Genomic DNA, 20,092 nt, shown 5'->3' on the forward strand with positions numbered 1-20,092 from the left:
ACAATACTTTAAATCTATTATTTTATCATTTGACCATCAGTTCCCACTGGCTGTGTAACTGTTATTATTTTAGTAATAATTTTTTATTTGCATACCTTCTGTTTCTTATTTATTTATTTTTCGTTAAATTTTTAACATTACAAATTCTGCTATTTTACAGAGAGAGAGAGAGAGAGAGAGAGAGAGAGAGAGAGAGAGAATGGTGCATTGGCAGCTAGTTGAAGGTACACACACACACACACACATATATATATATATATATATATATATACAGTAACAATGTGCTTTCTTTGATGGAAATCATCAAAACTGATGGACATTATCTTTCATCGAGATGAACTTGAATTTAACAGTTCTAGTCGTGTGACTATTTACGCCAGCTATGAAAAAGTAAAGCGAAAATAAAGTACATTCTGAACTCAAAATCCAACTCTCTGTAAAACTTCTTCAAACTCAAAAATAAAATTGTCACAAATATTACCAATGGGATTAAATTGTTTATTTTAAAACATTAAATAAAATAATCAAATTAAAAGAATGGAAATGTCCTAAAAATGACGTAGGCCTATAGATGGGTTGCTCATGTTTGAGTCGGAAATAAATTTGTTACACTCAGGGGGCAAGGAACTCGACCGGAAGTTGAAGTCGGGTGGGGGCTGCCATCTTTTAGCAGAACTTCACTTGCGTTAGCATTCCCATTGACTCCCATTCATTTTGGCGTCACTTTGACAGCGAATAACTTTACATCTGAGTCGTTTAAAGACTCCGTTTGTCAATTATTTATTTCTAAAGATACACAACAATGTATAAAGGGCTCCATTACCTTCTATGTTACATTATGGCCCCGTATAAACAGTTTTTGTAAAAAATAGGCAAACGATTGCGTCATAACCACTCGTCTCTCTGTCGCATTACCGTACAAACAGGAGGAGAAGCTCGCAGTCAATTAACTTAATATGGCGTACTGGCATTACATTTTAAAATACTATTCAAAACAATTAATCAGAATACTTACTACTGCTCACTCATGACAAAGAACTCCCCGCTCAAGCTCGCCGTCTCTGCAAGATTAACGATGGCAGTTTGCACGCACAGCTCCTAGAAGATTTACATCTGTCAGACAGGTTGCTGACGTCGTCAAGCTTCGTTTGAGTCTGCGCGTCAGAAACGGAAGTGCTAAAAAACGCTAAAAATGGGCTTCACTTGTCTTAAGTTCCAATGGGGTCGCTGTGTCCATTTCTTTTACTGTCTATGGTTACACTCCCAGATTCTTTCTTTCATGCAGAATGACCAGTGCTTCACACAGATGTTCAGCGCACCCTTGTGGCCACAAAGAATATGTTTGTAAAATAAAGTGGCGTCTTAAAATGGAGCAAAACGTTCCTAATGATGTGTCAAATGGGCTTTTCAAATCCTTACAATGTCATGTGTTTGACCTGTGTGCTTCAAAGGATGCTTTTTCACAAGTTCACAGTGACTCCAACATACATGTCCTCAAAAACCCAGAGGCCATCCAGAGGCCATCAAGAGCCTAGCTTTAGGAATTAAGCCTGTTCCCCATTAGCCCCTCACTGCAGAACACAAGATCCAGAGGTTATACCCCAACTCTGGCCACCCCTGTGGCCACCCCTAGGAAGATTTGCAGTGGGTACTATTAATTTAAATGCAGAATGTAAATTCACAATAGTTTAAGAAGAGAAAAACAAAAAAAAACCAAACGTGCAGCACCTGCTGCAGCCACAGTTTTGCGTCCCTGAGCAACATTAAAGTGTTTCGTTCCTGAATGAATCAACCGTTTAAATGATTCGGTTCAATCGCAATGACTTAACAGTGACTCGCTAACCCTAACTCACATTTTAGGTACCTTTTCATTTTTAAAATAATTTCAAAAATCAGTTTTCAATGTTTTATCTTTAAAATATCAAAACATTATTTATCCATTTGTAACTGCAGGTTAAAGTATTCCATGTTCCACAGAGCTGAACAGTGTGTAAAAACATCTAAATGGCACTTCAGATGCAGCTTCTGTTTTCTCTGCATTGCAAAGATCAATTTTGTTGATACTGATTGTGTAACGGAGGCACGTTACAACTCTATATTACACTGGCCTGAGGCAGCCAAATATGGACAGGATTCCGGTAAGAGAATCAGGGTTGGAGAAGAGATTCTTCACAAAGATGACTTTTATTTAAGTCTTTGGGTTGTCATCTGCACTAGTCAATCTTTGGCACTGACATCTGTATTAATGGTCTAAAAGAATAATAAAGAAATATAATTACAACAATATTCTGATAATCATTTACATTAGCATGTTAATCAAACATATGCAAATAAACACTGATTAGACACTCAAGTCTGCATCTTTAACATTAACAGCAGCCTAATCTATGCAAATAAACATGACGTAGTTGTGCAATGATGCGATATTAATGTAAACACAAGTCTGACGCAGAATAATAATACAGCTGATGCTAATACAGATTAGCGCATTTCTCTCGCGGCAAATTACGGCCGCTACGGCGCTCACAACTCGCCGATGGTAACCACAGAACAAATTGCGGGACATCAATAAGATACATTATATAGACATACATATGCAGATGTACTTACATCTAGGCATAAACGCATAATACAGAACACAAACAATCGTGCAGCGATGTCCTTTGTGTGTCACACAGTAAATCAGTCCGTGTAGATAACAACTTTGGTTCCTAGGACAGGCTTTCGTACAGATTGTATTTGCTTGGTATTTGACCTAAAAGATGGTGCATACTTTTAGAAACAATGGTGTAAAGGTAAAAATAATGGTAACCACAGAACAAATCGCAGGACATCAATAAGATACATTATATAGACATACATATGCAGATGTACTTAAATCTAGCATAAACGCATAATACAGTACAAAAACAATCGTACAGAGATGAGCGTTCACCAAACCGTCCTTTGTGTGTCACACAGTAAATCAGTCCGTGTAGATAACAACTCTAATAATAATTGTAAACATCATGAAAGTCTGTCTACAGTGTCTAAGGCTCTTCCTCAAAGTGAGGAAGTGGAATCAACCTAACAACTGGGCGAGTGTAGGATTTCTCATGAACTCTGACCCGAGCAGTGCGAATTTTTCCGTCAGGTCCAGCCAGCATCTCAGACACTGTGCCTACAGGCCAGAGGGCACGAGGAAGTTGGGGGTCAACAATGAGAACCACTTGGCCCACAGTCAGCTCTCTGCCATCCTTTCTCCACTTATGCCGATTCTGCAAACTTGGGAGGTAATCTCGGATGAAGGCAGTCCAGAAATGATCCGCCAACACCTGGCTGTTTCTCCATCTGCGTCTTCCGAGAAGGTTGGTAGAGTCAAATAAGACTTGAGGTAGGGAGGCATCGTGACGGCCCATAAGGAGTAGGTTCGGAGTCACTGGGTCCACGTCTGTGACATCAGAAGATACGTAGCCAAGAGGTTTTGCATTTAGAATGCCCTCGACTTCCACTAACAAGGTCTGCAGCACTGGCTCTGGCACGGTTTGCTCTCGCAGAATGACATGTAGTGCAGTCTTTACAGACTTGACTTCACGCTCCAAGGTGGAATGTAGCGGAATCTGATCTTCTGTGGAGCAAGCAGCTCTTGAAGCTTGGGGGCCATGACATTGAAGGTCTCACGTAGTTCTCGATCTCCTCCTACGAAGTTGGTTCCATTGTCGCAGAGCAATTACATGGGCTTACCTCGTCATGCTATAAACCTACGCAGAGATAGCAGAAATGCATCAGTGTCAAGGTCTTCCAATAGATCAAGGTGCACACATCGGGTTGTCATACATTTATAGAGGATGCCCCATTTTTTTTCGTGGGGACGAACAACTTTGATTGAAAAGGGGCCAAAACAATCTACCCCAGTAGAATAGAATGGCGGTTGGTGAAGTTGCAGCCTGCAGGATGGAAGATCGGCCATTTGGGGGACTTCAGGCTTAGCTCACCAGAACTGACATTCTTGACATTTGCGCTGATGCTTACGGATGGCTTCTCTGCCCTGAAGTATCCAAAATTGACGATGCAATTCTGCTAGCACTCTTTCAGAACCAGGATGCAGAAGTCTACAGTCTGTCTCTTTGATTAACAGCTTAGTTGTAGAATGACTAGGATCCAACACAATCGGGTGAATAGCATCTAAGTCAAGGTTAGTTGCTCGACGTAATCGCCCCCCCCCCCCCCCCTACTCTGATGAGACCTGTGTCCTTATCATACTCTGGTGCAAGGGATGCCAAACGGCTGTTAGCTTGAATCGGCTGTCCAGTCTTCAGAGCTTGGACTTCTAGTGGGAATGAGTCCTGTTGAGCTTGAGCCAGGATAAGTTTCTCTGCTTCTACATAATTGTCAGCTTGCAGGGAAGAGTCACTGTCTGTGGCAGCCACCCCATGTAGGGACCAGACAGTGGCCTGAACGAGCTCTAGCCATGTTTGGAATTGATTGGGGTCCAGATGTGAATTACTGGAGACTGTGACAGTGCTGATGAATGCAGTTTTCCTCAACTCACTGACCTCTGGTTCTACCTTAATTACGGGTGTAGATGGCCACTGGTCAGAAGGTTGAAGGAGGAAGTCTGGTCCTGAACTCTACTGGTGGGGACTTGCTAGCTGGGTCAGTGTCAGACCTCTTGTGATGTGGTCAGCAGGGTTGTGAGCTGAATCAATGTACCGCCATTCAGCTTTGTCTGTGAGGGTCTGGATTTCTGCTACACGTGTCCCCACAAATACCTTGTAGCGACAGGACTCAGATGTCAGCCAGTTCAGCACGGTTGTTGAGTCAGACCAGAGGATGACTGTATGGATGTTAAGAGACAACTCAGTCTGGATCACTTTGGCTAACTGAGCGCCGGTCAGGGCTGCACTCAGTTCCATACAAGGCATGGAGAGGCATTTTCTGGGAGCCACTCTGGATCTGGCCAAAATGAAAGTGATATGGACGTGGCCTTGATCATCAGTAGTCCGCAAATAGGCCACTGAGCCGTATGCTCTTTCTGACGCATCGCAAAAGATGTGGAGTTCCCGGTTGGCACTAGGGTAATTAGCACAGGCTGGTGCATAAGGTCGAGGAAATTGCAGCTGTAGGAGGTTAGGAATCTCTCTTATCCATGATAGCCACTTCTCTCTTAACTGTAGAGGTGTTATCGGATCGTCCCAGCCCAGCTTCCAGAGGTCTTGGATGAGAACCAATATACTGGCTGGCCAAGGCTTTGTACATGTTTCTCATAGTAGGCTCTAGGGGCTCAGTTGAGTGCAAATTATAGCCCAGGGTGTCACTAAGACAATCCCACCGTAGGCCTAAAGTGGGTTCTTGTAGGTCTGTACTGGCTTTGGTCAACAACAGGTCAGTGTTAGCAGACTGGGCTTCTGTGGGAAGATGTTCAATGACAGAGGGTACATTGCAGGCCCATTGTCTTATATCAAATCCTCCCTCAGACAACTGTTGATGAAGTCCATTGACTACCTTCTTAGCTTCATCAGAGTTCGAAGTGCTGTGCAGGCAGTTAACAACATAGAAGGAATTCTCAACTATGTTAACCAGACTGGCCTTGTCATCCTGGTGTTCTTGGGCGTTGCGCTGGAGGGCGTAGATGGCGCAACATGGGCTGCATGTAGTTCCCAACGGAAGCACCTACCATTCATATATATCAGGTTCCTGGTCTTTGCACATGTTCCTCCAAATGAACCGCAACACTAGTTTTTCTTTGGGTAGCAAGCGAACCTGGTGGAACATAACCTTTATGTCCCCACTCACAGCCACACTGTGTTGTCGGAACCTCAGGAGCACACCTAACAATGATGGTCCCAGCATAGGACCAGGAAGTAGCTGACTGTTCAAGGACTGCCCTTGATGTTGAAAGGAACAGTTAAGGACGATCCTGTCCTTGCCATTGTGATGTATGAAGTGGTGTGGAATGTACCAGGACTCTAAAGTATTGCGCGCTTCTTCTGTGGTTATTTTGGCTACATATCCAGCAGATTCCAATTTATGGATTTCAGTGCAGTAAGATTTGGCTAGTTCAGGATCTCGTGCCAGTCTGCGCTCAGTACTTCGAAGACTGGGATGAACAGCATCCTTGTCGGCATGGAATATGGTCATGGGCAGGCGTCGGAGCAAAGGTGTGGCATAACTCTGAACGCCATCTATGTTCACTCTAGTGGTGTCGTTCTGGAGCATGGCGAGAACGTCTTTGTCTTGTTTGGACCTGGTGACCATTCTCTCATTGTATGGGAGGGTGTCGACCAACCAAAGTCATTCAACATGCCGAATCAGATCATCATGTGGCGGAGCGGTGGTGATATGAAGGCACTGCTGATAACACCGTGAGGGCTGCTTGGGGCTCATGGGACCTTGAAGAGACCATCCCAGCTGTGTTCTGATGGCTATTGGACCTCCGTCTGGACCTCGGCATACAGGCTGTATTGGCATTAAGAGGTGTGGCATGTCAGAACCAAGGAGAAGTAGTGGTTTTACCCTGTCAACAGGGGGAAGAGGAAGAGCTCTCAGATGACGAAAAGTTCTGCCAGGCTCAAACCGGTCACAGTAAAGGCATTGGGGATAGTGAACCTCTGCATGGGTTTGGTGACTGATGAGACCTCAAAGGAAACAGACGACCCTTCAAGTTCTGTGTGAGATTGTTGAACAGTCTGTAAATGAAGTAACTCTGGGGTACAGGTTAGCTTGAGCTGCTGCACGACTGGGGAAAGCATGAGTGTTCTCTCTGACCCATCATCGAGAACGGCATGTGCCTCCACTGTGTGGTGTCCATTATGGAGGAGGACCTTGACGACCTTCAGCATGACTCTGGGTGTATGGTTTGGTCTGTCCAAGTAAACCCGGGTGGATAGAAGGCTGACGGTAAGGACAGCACTGGTGGTGTCTTTGATAGAATTGTGAAGAACTGTGAGATCTAGCTCTTTACAGATTGTACATGGACGTTTGAGGTTGCAAGACTCTACAGCATGGAACCGTCCGCATCTCCAGCAGCGTTTACTATCTTTAATCCAAGCTACAATTTGGGAGGTAGTCAACTTCTTGAAAGCCTCGCAAGAGTTGAGATAGTGTTCCCTGTTGTCACAGTGTGGACAGTATGGCTTGGGTTTGGAGCTGAACTTAGATGCTGTCGGCTCAGGAGTCTTGGTTGTACTCTCCCTTGTCAGGAGAACTGGCATTGGCTGCTCCCTGGGATGAGGTGCTCCTCTAGCTCTACCAGGGGCCTTTGGAGTCTCACTCTGGTACATAGCCGCGGCTCTGCTGGAGATCCGTTTTGCTTGGGACTTTATCTGGAGCCAGTCTGCAAAATCAGGAAGTGTGTAGGTCTTGTCTGTGCCCGTTTGGAGAATTACCCGACTTAAACAGTATTCAACAAAACTGTCGCGATAGGCTGGTGGCAGTTTACTCAAGAGACGGTCCACATGTGAGCCACACAAAAGCTCATAACCATTCTGGCCCTCAAGAGTTCTCAGCATACCCACTAAGGATTGTATTGACGATGCAAATGAATCAAAGGCATTAGCATCACCCAACTTAAGAGGTGGGGTGCTCAGGATGGCACCCAACTCGGACTGAACAAGCTGTCTTGGCTGTCTATACTTGTCTTGAAGTGCCTGCAGAGCAGCAGTGTAAGGCTGGGGGTGGTACATGAAGGATTTAGCTAGCTGATGAGCACTGGAAAGTTTCAAATGGCTTAGTAGAACATGGCATTTATACTGTTCACTGATATGATTGTGATTACTCAACAAATTGTCCAATGCTAGCTTAAACAATGCAAAGTCACTCTCAGCACCACTTTCGAAAACTGGTAATGTGGGTCTTGGAATGCCATAGGCTGATGCAAACAGGAGCTCTGGACTCGGGTGAGGAGAGTGGACAGCTGGGGGGAAAGGCACAGATGAAGCTGCTTGAACATAACCAGGAGCATAAGGTGTTGTCGCCGATGCTTGGTTGCTGGAGACAGGGAGCTGCAATGGCACTGGGAGTGTTTTCACTGGCATTGTTGCTGTCTGTTGTAGCCCATAGCCAAGGGTAGGTAGTGTGGCAGTAACAGGTTGCTGGGTCACACCCTGGTATGCAGCGGATGTTGGGATGGTGTACACTGCTGGAGGATGAGGTGCCACATTTGATGTTAATGATATAGAGTGTACTGGAATGGCAGTATGGGCAGATGGAGCAAAGTCAGGGACTGGCAATGAGAATACTTGTGGCCCTGGGTGGGGTGCGACAGGCAAGTGCATACCCGCAGAGTAAGTAACAGGTGGGGCCCGCTGTGGCGGTCTAGGGGATGGCAGGGAAACTGCAGAGGCATCATAATCAGGCAGTTCAGTAGGACAGGGCAGCAGCGATGATGTCACAGCTGGTGACTGGAAGTGGGGCTGCTGAGGTGAACAAGCCTGCTTGAGCTCCATTGTAAGCTGTTGCGTGTTTGGAGAACCAGAGTCTGGAGGAACTGGAGTGGTCGTACCAGAGTCCATAGACAGCATGGAGGATACAAGTTTAGCTACTTCAAGTTCAGTCTCTGCTTGTTGAAGCTTACGCTGTCGTTCTAGTTGTTTCGACAAGGCCTCCTTTGCGGCAAGCGCCTCCTCTTGCATACGCTGGGCTTCTTTTGCTTGTGCTTGCAGTTGGTGTTCCAGATCAATCAGTGAGTCCTCTTCTACTTGCTGCCTTAGACTGTCATACTGTCTCTGTTTAATCTTCTCCTCCAACAATGCAGTCTGGACTCTAGAAAGCTCTGGTGGGACATAGATGCCAGCTGAAGTAATGGAACCCCTACTCGTCCTGGAGTGAGAGCTGACACCACTGTGAGACGTTTTCCTCGAGCTGCTTCGGGGCTGACTAGGACAATGAGAGAAGCTTTTGGAGGAGGGTCACTTGAAGGTTGGTAGCCAACATCATAATCATCCAGATGGGTAGGCAGATTAGTCTTGCATCGAGGTCTGGAGCTTGTCTCAGATGCGTCACTTTGTGCTTTGTCCATATTGGTTCAATCTTGCTCTCAATCCGGCTCGAAGGACCACCTTTGTAACGGAGGCTCGTTACAACTCTATATTACACTGGCTGAGGCGGCCAAATATGGACAGGATTCCGGTAAGAGAATCAGGGTTGGAGAAGAGATTCTTTACAAAGATGCCTTTTATTTAAGTCTTTGGGTTGTTATCTGCACTAGTCAATCTTTGGCACTGACATCTGTATTAATGGTCTAAAAGAATAATAAAGAAATATAATTACAACAATATTCTGATAATCATTTACATTAACATGATAATCAAACATATGCAATTAAACACTGATTAGACACTCAAGTCTGCATCTTTAACATTAACAGCAGCCTAATCTATCCAAATAAACATGACATAGTTGTGCAATGATGTGATATTAATGTAAACACAAGTCTGACGCAGAATTATAATACAGCTGATGCTAATACAGATTAGCGCATTTCTCTCGCGGCAAATTACGGCCGCTACGGCGCTCACAACTCGCCGATGGTAACCACAGAACAAATTGCGGGACATCAATAAGATACATTATATAGACATACATATGCAGATGTACTTACATCTAGGCATAAACGCATAATACAGAACACAAACAATCGTGCAGCGATGTCCTTTGTGTGTCACACAGTAAATCAGTCCGTGTAGATAACAACTTTGGTTCCTAGGACAGGCTTTCGTACAGATTGTATTTGCTTGGTATTTGACCTAAAAGATGGTGCATACTTTTAGAAACAATGGTGTAAAGGTAAAAATAAAAAAATCAGGAGTCAGGCTGTCAGCACAATTAGAAAAAAGACATAATCATATTAACACTCAGCAAAATAGTCTAATTATCGTTATCGATAAAATTCCAGAAATCACAGAGATAAAACTTTTTGTCTATATTGTAAACCATTAATTTTTTTTTTCTTTATTTTAATGTGCCACACCAAAATTTACTGTGGCCTCATCTGGCCACCCCTGTTAAAATTTTCTGGGGGCGCCACTGCGTGGTTGGATCCACATCTAGAGGGCGGAGTTTGGTAAATTAAGGGGTGAAGATGGGTGGGTTTAGGGATCAGGGGGTGGAGACGGGTAGGTTTAGGTGGATGTAAAGTGGGAGGAGTCATATCTAGATCCAACAACGCCCCCTGGATCTTGTGTTCAGCAATGAGGACCATGTTCCACTGAAATTGACCGTGACTAATGTCATGTTATATGATCTTTATCTTATATCTTTGCATCTACGAACTTAAATGAGCAAAACACAGGATAAACATTTTCTTTTTTTAAAGCTAAACCTTCAGGTCAGGCTCCATTCTGTTTAAGCATACCTCTGAGGCATCCATCCTTTATGTAAACTTCAGGCAATGAAAAGAGTGTTCTTTCTTTAATGTATGACAAACAAACCTCTGCTGAGCATGTTTACTTGAGTGAGATTTAGCATGTTAAAAGGCATAACAGAACATCATTATTGTCTTGGTAGATTATTCACTTCCATGCCAGGAATGATGCAGACACTCAACTTGTAACAGTTATGACATGCTCATATGAGTATACCTTCTATTAACCATAAGAAAAAAAAGGTAATTATTAGACACAAGTGACAGGCTGCTCTCTTCTGTAGTGACTTTTTCGGTCAGTTTCCTGTGGAGTGTTTTGCTGATTTTTGTATGAAGTTTTTTCTTGATTCTGAATTTCTAATTGTAACAAAGTTCGTAGAACGGGAAGGATGAGGTGGGAACCGGTGAACATTTAAACTTAATTATAATAATAAAATAAACAAGCCTCTCACGGACGACTCTTGTGCAAAGACAGAACCAAAACAACATAAATAGTCCAGGCCTGGTCCCCTCTCGTCCTTCACTGTACTAGCAACACCACTAAATAGCAAGTCCTGTGTAGGGGAATGAAATTCACACATCCCACATTGTAGAAATCCAGAAGATGGCTTTTAAAAAAAAAAAAAAATTAACCTGATTCTTATTTATCTAACCCAATTACTTACTTATGTTCCTGGGGTTTGGGTGTGTTGTAACAGTTTTTATTTCATACACATAGGCAATATTATAACTTTTGACCATTTGACACCATCATAACCTTTAAAAAACAATTGAACACTCTCTTCTACAAGCACCATAAAATTGCACCTTCTATTAACCCTAAATAAGTTATTACGCAACACATAAGATATTATGAAATGCCAAGTGATTGAACTAGGAAAAGGATACATTTTGCCAAAGTTGTAATTTCTAATATATATATATATATATATATATATATATATATATATATATATATATATATATATATATATATATATATATTCATTTTATTTTATAACTTTTTACAGAAAGATTTCTATTAAAATCTTTTCATAAATATTCTTTTTTTTTTTTTTTAATTTTAAGACTAGATTAAAACACACTTTTCATTAGACTATTTTAATTTTATTAGGAATACGTGATTTTCAATGTGGGTTTTCAAATTTGTCCAAAGTAACACTACCTCTTCTTAGGAAAAACTGGTTATTTAAAATTGTGAATAAATATTGTGAAAAATCACGTCTCATGCACTTAATTTGAATGGAACACCTTTAAATGGATGAAATATGCTGCTTTTTTTAACTGGAATCATTGTGGAATATCCTGTGATGTCTTCTTTGTGGGGCACTTACAGTCAAATGGAACAAACCTCTGAAGTGATAAGAGAAACATACAAAATGTGCACAAGGACCAGGATTAGGAACCGCTGATCTAGAATATATATTGTCATATTTTAGGATTTATAATGTAGTTTGTTAAATTCTAGTCTAGGTTTTGATTTAATTAATCTGTTCCAAAACCTACTGAGCTACCTTGTTCCAAGACTTGGAAAATTTCATTAGATTAAGCCGATAACAGCTAAACTAATGAAACAATATTTTAATAAGAATAAAAATACATGGCACACAATTTATTTATTTTTTATTAATTTAGATTTATTGATTTATTGATTAGATTTATTTATTTTAGATTTATTGCAGTGTATTCTTGGATATATTCTCTGAAAAATACTTGTAATGCTGCAATGAGTTTTAAAGTAGTTTATTCTATGTTTGGAAAAAGTATTGGGAATTAATTAAAATTAATGGAATACAAATTAATACGTGCGTGAAAATTTTTCAAGGTGACTATTTTGCCTTTGTGGGCGAGCTCTCTGGGTTTTGGGACAGAGCAAATGTGCTCAAGGCCTCCGTTTTCATCTTGTCTCATGACATTTCTCTCTTTTGTTGCACTCCATGGAGCCAGATGGCTTTGGATAAAATGGTACACAGTTTGTGATATACAGAGCATATTAGACTGTGATTCTGAATTGTGATGTGTTTGCCTGTATCCCCTGCATGAGACTTGTAGCTGTGTTTTTCTCAGAATGTTGAAATAAAAGATTCATTGTTCAGCCTTGACCTTCTCCTTATGGTCTGTCTGAAATAGGTGAGAGGCCTTTCAAATGTGACAACTGCAGCTACCTGGCAGCCAACCAGCATGAAGTGACCCGCCATGCCAGACAGGTCCACAATGGACCCAAGCCCCTAAGCTGTCCTTACTGTCAATACAAGACAGCTGACCGAAGCAACTTTAAAAAGCATGTTGAGCTCCATGTCAACCCTCGCCAGTTTCTTTGCCCGGTTTGCAAATATGCTGCATCCAAGAAGTGCAACTTGCAGTATCACATCAAGTCCAGACACCCAGGATGCACTGATATCTCGATGGATGTATCAAAGGTAAGGCTTCGTGTGAAAAGGACTGACATGGATGACATTTCACTAAATAAGCTTGAGACAGACCATTCTGGATCGAGGAGATGTGAGGACAAACAGTTGGGAAAACTGGATGATGTTGAATCAGGTCCAATCAACCTCTCCATTAAGAAACCCAATAAACCCACCCCTGTTATGGAGACTGAACTGACTTACAAGACTGTAAAGAAAAACCCAGATGTCATTGTGAAAGAAAAATCTGGAAAGCCAACACAGCAACTCAAAGAAAAATCTGCAGAGAAAAAAAACAATGTGAAGAATGAGGAAAAAGAGAAAAAAACGTAAGAAGGTTAAAGGAAAGACTTTGGGGAAAGTTGTGGAAATCGCCGTGGCGCAAACAGATTGTTGCAATGACAAACAAGCTACTAAAAAGGAAATGAAGAAGGTAGAGAAATCTCCTAAATCTGTTGAGAAAGTAGTGAAAGGTCGTCCTAAGAAAGAGAAGCCACTGAAGGAGACCGCCAATGAAGTTATTGTGAAAAATCAACCCATTGTTGAGGAGCAAAGGTTAGATTTGGATAAAGAAAGAACAGAGAAAGACACTCTTATTAAACAGCAAACTGAGAAAGAGGAAAGAGAGCTGTTAGAAAAGAAAAATAGAATGTTCAATGAGAAAACAACGGCGACTACAGAGAAAGAAAGTGCAAAGGATAGCAAGAAATCTCAACCAAAGAAACCAAGCAAGAGGCAGACAAAATTGTCGAAGGTCAACAAGGAAAAAGATACCCAGAGTACAGAAGCAGTGCAAGAAGTCAGGACTAAACCTGTCAAAAGAAAAGCAGAGAACATGAATGTACCAGCCACTGATTCTTCAGAACCAAATTGTCCCTCAATGCGGGTCAACCGCACAACGAAAAATACAGCCAAGCCATCAACAAGTTCTGGAGCTCCAGAGAGAAATCACACCATACCTGAGGTTCTACAGGCAATGAAGAGAAAAGCCAAGAATGCTGAGGTGTGTGCAAGCAAACCTGAGACTTGTGTCATTGAACCTGAGAACACCAATGAAGTCCCAGAGAAGCTAAGCACTCTAGAAGCTGAAAAACAGCCCACCACCATAACACTGGAGGTACTTGCCCAACCAGATGAGCAGACACCTACAGTAGTGACCTGCCAAGATGAGAGGAATCACATGGAGTCTGCTTCTGTTGTGGAGGAACTCACAGTTCCATGCCAACCCCAAGATCCAGACTCTGAACAACCTAAAGGAATTGAAAAGAAGGTCTCACATAAGAAAGAAAAGGCAAAAGAAATTCCAGATGTAGACAGTGGAAGTGAGATGCCTTCACCTACCGACAGCGAGACATCTCCGGGTTTCAGCCAACAGCAGCCTGTTTTCAGTCCAACTCTTGAACTTCCCGGTCCACCTGGTCACAAATCCACTGATGCAGAGGATGACGAAGGTATCCACAGTAACGATGGGGGAAGTGACATCAGCGATAGCGCCTCTGAAGGAAGCTACGACTCTGGTCTTAACGTACTGGCTGCTGCCACCAAGGGTGGAGAGAAACTTCCAGGGACTCCGACAGAAGAGCTTCCATCTCCAACCAAACTACTCAGTCACACGTGTATCTTCTGTGACCGTACCTTCTCTTTGGAGATGGACTACCGTCGCCACTTGAACCGGCATTTAGTAAATGTGTATTACCTAGAGGGGGCGGCCCAGAGTAATAAGTGAGGGGTATCTTTTATGGAAAGGGCAACTTTTTTGTGTTCAAAGCAGTTTATGAGGTTCTCCTAGACTTGGAACTGAACAAACCTTGTTCACTTTGTAATAAAAATGAGGTTCTTGATGGCTTTACAGCTCATGATAGATGTTCTAGATTTTAGCTTGCCATGACGCAACATGAAACATCGACTAGTTGATTTCTTAGCCCAGTATTCTTTCAATTCAGAAATGAAATCCATTATCAACTTGTGGTTGTATCCTATTTTTGAACCCAAACTAACTGAATCACGTGCTCCATGACAAAAGGATCATCAGGTTTTTCTTGTTTATATTGTTACACTACTCGGAAGCAACAAAAAGGAGAACTGCTCTGAAATCAAGTACACTCTCTCCCTCCATCCCTGAAGAGAGCTCAGATTAGCCAGACCCAGGTGGTCCAGTGCTGAATAGCCCTGAAGATAATGGGGCTTTCAATGACATTGTGCTGTTCCACTCCTCTGAAGCCCCTCCATCTCTGGTCAGCAAGAGACAGAAAGTGTTTAAATCTGGCTAATGTCATTGTTTTCAACTGTTTCTTTGTTCCCTTTTACAGTTTAGAGAGCACTTGACAACTAACCATATTTTTACCTTTGAGGCTCTGTTTCACATAAGCTAAACATTTCATTTTAACAGAAAAAGATTTCTCTACACTTCCTAAAGGTCTTTCTTTGATTAAGCTTGCTCTGCCTTCTAAGGAAAGTAGCGTGTAGTTTGCACAATAGTAGGTTCTTCTCTTTTTTTTTCTTTTTTTTTTTACACTTGCATTGTAACTCTCACTTCTTGAGTTTGTAGGTAATTTTATCTGTCAGTTTTCTGGTAATATTTCTATTTCATGCTCAGTTCAAAGATTTTTGTATATACACTGTTCATATTTTTATTTTTTATTTGCTCTTCAGTGCCTTGGACAATCAATTTGAGCGTTTAAATTAAATTCTCAGATATTTAGATCTCATTCACCTTCAAATATAAGAATGGCTAGTCTTCTCTGTGTGTTTTACCCAATCAACATTTCACATATCGAATTGGCTATTGACATCACAAATCTGTTTATTTCGAATTTAACTCATCATATTGAACTGGCGTTTGTGAATGTGTTGTTGCCACAACCCTTGTATGTCAGTAAATATGGAAAGAAATACTGTAAGTGTATTTTACAGAAATGAATTGCCTTTAGTGCATTATGTGCAATATTAAACTTCTGGAAATATCACCAAAGCTGTAGTTTTTTGAGGTTGTAGGGGCAAACCTCCAGGTCTCAGATGGAAAATTAGAAAACATACTATCCACAGGTGCCCCAGTACCCCTTAAAAACTGCCATTTTGGATGGTTGGATACTTTACTGTAAATGTCTTTTATCACTCTTTTTTGTTAAGCACTGCTTTTCTCTTTTCTTCTTTAGAAAAGCATGTTGCCAATTCACAACTCGTATTGTGCCATTTATCATTTATGTCTTTGTATGTAATCAAGTGTTTTCCAATCCTTAGTAAAAGTAGTCAATTATATTAGTTGAAGTGTTATGTTGTACCTTGATTTGACTTTTTTATGAATGCCTTTCTCGTCTAGCAGGCGGGAGTCTTGTTGATTCTCTGTCCTTTCAGATTCACAACGTGAGGCAGTAAAGGGTGTGCAAACTTAGTCCTGCTGATTCAGGAGTCCTCAACAACAGCTGATCTCCTTCGGCTGCTGTCACGGCAACCCAGCCTGAAAAACAAGAAAAATTGACATAAATCTAAGTTTCTTTAAGTTCTTTGATGATGGTTGGGGTATCATAGAACCAGTGTGCATCTTTCATTTCATTGTAGGTGAGCTCTGCATCTTTGAGGCGTCCAAGGATGGATCCTTTTTAATATCTTCCCCCAGGTCTTCTCCAAAGCTCAGACTTTCAGGATCGAATTCCACAAGAGTTTTCTTGGGTGTCTGATTTGCTTGGAATGTTCTCCCAATATGACCTAAAAAAAAAAAAAAAAATTAAGAAAGTTGCCTCCTGTAAAACAAAAAAAAACAAAAAATAATTTTAATTGTCAAACATTATTCATTTGTGTATTATTAATCATTAATATTAATCAGAATCAGAATCAGAAAGAGCTTTATTGCCAAGTATGCTTGCACATACAAGGAATTTGTTTTAGTGACATAAGCTTCCAGTACACAGAGACAACAACACACAGACAAAAAAAAAGGAGAATTACAAATAGGCAAATAAATAAAGAGTATAAACAATTATAAATGATATGCTATAAATGATAATGGGATAGGATTGAGTGAGATGGAGGAATGTTCTAGGATGGAGGGTTAACAAATAAATATAAGGATATAGCACGTTTATAAGCATAAGTAGGGAACATTTAACTGTTCATGAGGTAGATTGCCTGGGGGAAGAAACTGTTATTGTGCCTTGCTGTTCTGGTATTTCCGGCTCCGAGGCGCCGACCAGATGGCAAAAGTTCAAAGATGGGGTGACACGTACCTGAATCACTCCACTGCAGTCACAGTGCTGTTCATGATGGTGAGTGGGGAAAGTGCAAGGGGGTTTCTCCTAAAGTCCACAATCATCTCCACTGTTTTGAGCGTGTTCAGCTCCAGGTTGTTAGGACTGCACCAGACAGCCAGCTGCTCAACCTCTTGTCTGTAAGCAGACTCATCACCGTCCTGGATGAGGCCGATGACTGTAGTGCCGTCTGCAAACTTCAGGAGCTTGGCAGAGGGATCTTTAGAGGTGCAGTCGTTGGTGTACAGGGAGAAGAGCAGAAGGGAGAGAACACATCCCTGAGGGGCACCAGTGTTGGTGGAGAAGCTGTTTGACATGATATGCATCCTTTATTGTGGTGTAACAGTGATCCAATATATTACTGACTCTGGTGGGACATGTAACATGCTGTCTGTATTTTGGCAGTTCACGGGAGAGATTGGCTTTATTAAAGTCCCCAAGAATTATTAAAGGGGGGGTGAAATGCTCGTTTTCACTCAATATCCTGTTAATCTTGAGTACCTATAGAGTAGTACTGCATCCTTCATAAATCCAAAAAGTCTTTAGTTTTATTATATTCACAAGAGAAAGATAGTCTGTACCGATTTTTCCCGGAAAAAACACGACCGACTGGAGGCGTGACGTGTGGGCGGAGCTAAAGAATCACGAGCGCCAGTAGGCTTTTGCGTTGAGAGCGTTTGGAAGCTGTGACATTACCTTGAGGAAAAAACCATCATCCAAAACAAACCATGGCTAACAGTCAGATTCAGTCGTTTATTTATGATCCAGAATCAGATCCCGAGGCTGAAACTGAACGAGAGCAGCAGCAGCAACGACTCGCTCCGAGCGGGGCTTGAACCCGGGTCTCCGGCATGGGAGGGGACGCACTAACAAGGACAAGGAGGCAGAGATATTTTAAGCAGTTTTACTTACTGCCTGCGGTTCCAACACACCATTGTGGCCCTTTTTCATTGGGATTGCATCATCCTTAAGGAATGAACGATACGCAAATCCGTCGTCAAACTGGCCCTTGTTTGTAAAACAAGCATCTTCGAAATGCAGGGAACAAACACTTGCACAACTCCGTTGATGCTCTGTAAAAATAAACTCCATCCACTGGTCCCTTAATGCTGTTTTTTCTTTGGTAATCTGTGCAGGGTTGTCTTACCCTGGCAACCAAAAACACACTTCTTTTGTGACATTCCGCGAAGCTCTCGCTCTGATCAGTGATTATCTGTGCTCAGCCTCTCAGTGCTCTGTTATACGGGAGCGCGCGCTCTTCCGGCAGACGTGCCCTTAGGACCCATATAAGGAAATTCCGCTCCATCTAACGTCACACAGAGCCATACTCGAAAAAAACTTTCCGAAACTTGTGACAAACCGGAAGGAGTATTTTTGGAAGAGAAATACTCCTTCAAACTTACAACTTAATTTTTGAAACTTTGTCCATGTTTAGCATGGGAATCCAACTCTTTAACAGTGTAAAAAACTCAGTATGCATGAAATAGCATTTCACCCCCCCCCCCCCCCTTTAAAACAGAGTTCGGGTGTTGTTGTTCTGTCTCTGTGATCTGATCAGCCAGTTTCTCTAAAGCTGCGCTCACCTTGTGGAGGAATGTTAACACTAACCAGAATGAACGAGTGAAACTCCCGCCGGCGAATAGAACGGCTTGCAGTTGACAAACTGCATTTCTAGATCAGGACAGCACATCTTCTTTAACACAGTTACATCTGTACACCACCGTTCATTGATGTAAAAGCATGTCCAGCCGCCGCGCGAATTCCCCGTTGATTCTGATTCGCGATCCGCTCTAAACCCAAGTACACCCGGGTGTTCTGTCGATTTGTCCTACGCTGTCAGATTTTCCTACCTCCCACTAAAACTGTGGGTACAACGAAAAATGCTACTGTAAAGTTATGATTTATTAATGTCTACACCTACCACAACCCTAATCATAACCTTATAGTACTACAAATACAGTAATTATGTGTTATATTCGCGGTTGTAGCTAGAAGGGATACAGTTACAGGAAACCAACAATAAATATTAGTTTCTACCATTAGATTGCGTTTTTATTAAAGTCTACACCTACCCCAACCCTAAACCTACCCTTACAGTAATGCAGATACATAGATAAATATCGTTGTTTAGCATGAGACAAAGGACGCGATATTGATGTGCGCGTGCGCAGTAAACCCGGGTAGGAAAATCTGATGAAATGTCAGGACACCGGCTGCAGCCTGCAGATCGAGGCGGGACATGCTACTCTGATTGGTTCGTTCATCTTTCATAGACATACATGATAGGAAATATGTGCGTAGTTGGTGTAGGACTGAGAATGCTGTTTAAAAAGCTAAAAATGCTGTACGGTTTTATAAAGCCTTTACTATGATGCAGTTTTTTATTGTTAACTTGACTCACTATGTCTGATTTATTTAATCAAAAGATGTTAGCTGCTGCAAGTTACTCTTCTTGACCAGATTAATTCACAAATGAATAATTGGGACATTCTAAAAGCACGCTTAACGTGAAAGTACGTGGCTTTATGCATTAAAACAGTGTTTTAAAGAGACCAAACTCAGTAAACAAATTAATAAAGCATTTCAGAGACAAGAAGATATGAGCACAGAATACGAACACAAAGCGTTTATTCCACCCATAACCTGCTTGTCTGTAAAAAAAATGTGTTATTAAAAATGTTTACTGAGTTTGGTCTTTTTAAAACACGTTTTAATGCATTAAGGCACGTTATGCGTTTTCCTTTTAATCGGTTTTCTATGGGAGGAAAATATGCTTAACAAGTGATTAAAACGCATTGCATTCTTATTCTGGACTCATCTGCCTGTCAGTGAATATAATGCTTTATTATTAATTTGTTTTCTGAGTTTGGACTTTTAAAAACACTGTTTTAATGCATAAAGCCACATTAAGCGAAGAAGGTCCCGAATCATTCCAGCTGATTCAAAAGAATCGGCTCAATGGTCACAAAATAGATATCGGAGAAAATCCCAATTTCATATAAATAGATGATACTTTATTAAGTTTATCTCAATATTTGACAGTGGCTGTGAGACTGCACTAAAATAAGAGCACAATTATCGTGTTCGTTACTATAGCA

The 20,092-nt window shown here is 41.7% G+C and overlaps 1 pseudogene; it reads left to right on the top strand.

Moving 5' to 3' along the window:
* The first annotated feature begins 168 nt into the window (after positions 1 to 168).
* On the top strand, positions 169 to 14,585 carry LOC128027613 (RE1-silencing transcription factor-like; annotated as a pseudogene).
* Positions 14,586 to 20,092: the final 5,507 nt, after the last annotated feature.

This window comes from Carassius gibelio, chromosome A14 (assembly GCF_023724105.1).
Source record: "Carassius gibelio isolate Cgi1373 ecotype wild population from Czech Republic chromosome A14, carGib1.2-hapl.c, whole genome shotgun sequence".
NCBI classification, from domain to species: domain Eukaryota; kingdom Metazoa; phylum Chordata; class Actinopteri; order Cypriniformes; family Cyprinidae; genus Carassius; species Carassius gibelio.